Below are 2,500 nucleotides of genomic sequence, written 5' to 3' on the forward strand. Positions count from 1 at the left end.
GTCCTGTGGCCTTGGGTGCCTACATTCCCTCTTCTCAATGCTGTAGTATCGCATGTCTAATACTCTTCTAAGCTTCGAGGCATACTTTCTGTAGCAGCTCTAGTTCATTGGCTATGTCCAGCACCTGTAACCATTTCCCCAGGCTGGTAGACACCATTCCAAGGGCACCAGTAATCACAGGCATGATACTGACGTCCTTACACCTATTAAAATCCTGGTACTTTTGCAAATTTTATTTTTCTTATTTATCATCATCATCATCATCATCATCAACAACATCATCAACAACATCATCATCATCAGCAAAAACATCAATTATCTAACTATTTGCAAGGTCTAATTTCCATAATTTCGCTGATTTGATTTGTATGAAAACAATCACAAAAGGAATGACAGCAGAAAATCAGGCCTGATACATGTAATATTTTGTTTGTGTGTTAACTAAATACTTTTGAAATAAACAATATTTAACGCAAAAGAGAGAAGCAATTTAATTTAAGCTTATCTAGTTATACCTGGCTAACATTTGTTCCTGAGAAGAAACATTGTTCCGATTCGCACTGGTCCTTTTTCTTACAATGAATGGGGTCAACAATTCCATCACGAATCATGCAAAGCATTTTTAAAGCCGAGGAACTTTACCTGCAAGAAGACTACTTTGATGGCTGGTTTCATTGTCCAATAATATGTAATCATATCTCAGAGAGGTTCACCTAATGTTATCTATAATATTGTTGATACACTGTAAGATGAAGGGAAACTTAGGGCATGAGGTGAGAACTGATCATTTGGACAACATAGCTGAAAGTAGAAAACTAAACAGGGCACCTGAGGATGAGATGAGGTGCTTGTCCTCTTCAAAGGCATACCTAAAAAAAGAGACGTAAAACGATCTCCCAAATGATGCGTTTCCAACAGACTACTAACCTGCATGTTGACACCTTAGAATCAAAGGAACACTGGGCAACTCTGGAAGAGCTTTTGGATTGCCACACAAGATTAACCACTGTAGATCTCATTTGCATGGGACTATTTATCAAGGTATATATCTTTAGCAAGGTGAAAGGTTCCAGGCCAACGACCATTCAGTATTTGAAAATCGAGACTGTGAACACAGCAGAGACCAACGGTGGATTTATCAATCACGAAATATGGCTTTGACTCTCTTACTGGGAAACCCATGCAAATGTTAAATGACTAATCAACCAGATTCATCTTAACCTGAAAACAAACCTGTGGATTTTGCAACGTTGTTATTTTTGCATTTGCCTGCGTTTCTAGACACAAGTGTTGATGACCAACACAACAAACTTAGTGAAGTGATGCTATTGGGAAATACAGCAACCCATCTAATTACAGAGAAATAATGGATATGGCCAGTTGGGTAAAACTTAGGAGCAATGCGATAGGCCATGATCTCCTAAGACCAGAAGGAAAGCTCTCTTGGGTCAAGAATATATCACTTAAGGCAAAGATTGCGAGTAGTTATGACTTTCTGACAAATTGTCGTCTCAGATCAAGAACATTGCAATAGGTCAACCTGAACAAGTCAGTATTTCTAGCACACTGAGTCAAAACACACGAATTGTTAAGAAACGTGATTATTCTACAGGTAGGAAAATCCCAAATGTTCATTGAAGATAAATTATTGAGGATGGGGCTAGATCCCCATGTTTTTGGGAAGTGGATAGTGTGATACGTGTGAATTTTGTGAAAAGATCTGCTCTAATCCTTAAGGACTGGCTTAGAGAAGGTAATTAGGAACTGGCGTTTTCCTCTTAATCAGGACTTGTCCTTTTTGCCATAGAAACACAGGGAAGGCAGGTTATGTGGTGAATGTGGAAAATTGAATGACAATAGTGCATGCAAGTGCAAAAGGAGTGCATCCCACGCCACTGACAGAAATTGTACCACACCCCAACACAGAATTTTGGAAAAAGCAAATGACGCAAAAACATGTTACCAAAGTTCAACAGATTTTAGCCAACGAAGACGATAGAGCAACAGCTGAAAAAGCATGGGAGATATTAGTACAAGCTTTATGTTATGGTGAGCAAGGGATCCACCAGCAATACTTACCGCATGACCACAGAATGACTGCCAAGTTAAACATGAAGGATATGCCAATTTCTCTTGCATGTTATTTGCAATATTAGTGTACTTGAGAAAAGTTAGCACGGTAGTAGTAGCAGCAGGAGACGATACAGTAGCAGTATTGGAAGGGGGGGGGAGGGGTTCATAACAGTGTGGAAATTGTGGAAAAATATTAATAACCACAGCACAATTTATGTAAATAAGACTGAAACATAAAGATGGCAGAAAGACCTTCACAGTTAAAATAAAGCAAATAAACACAATTACTACTACTACTACACAAGGAGGTAATATTTAAAGAGCCCAAAAATTATAGCACAAGGAGATCTGTGAGCGTTATCTTTGTGTATGATAATGATAATGATAATGATAATGACAATGATAATAATATTAATAATAATTTAAT

The 2,500-nt window shown here is 38.0% G+C and overlaps 1 protein-coding gene across 1 annotated transcript in view; it reads right to left on the bottom strand.

The window, feature by feature from the left end:
* LOC137972412 (dedicator of cytokinesis protein 7-like) overlaps positions 1 to 2,500 on the bottom strand; it is a 125,496-nt gene that overhangs the window by 711 nt on the left and 122,285 nt on the right. The gene's annotated exons all lie outside the window — the stretch shown is intronic.

The sequence above is a fragment of the Montipora foliosa genome, chromosome 10, assembly GCF_036669935.1.
Source record: "Montipora foliosa isolate CH-2021 chromosome 10, ASM3666993v2, whole genome shotgun sequence".
Classification (NCBI taxonomy): Eukaryota; Metazoa; Cnidaria; class Anthozoa; order Scleractinia; family Acroporidae; genus Montipora; species Montipora foliosa.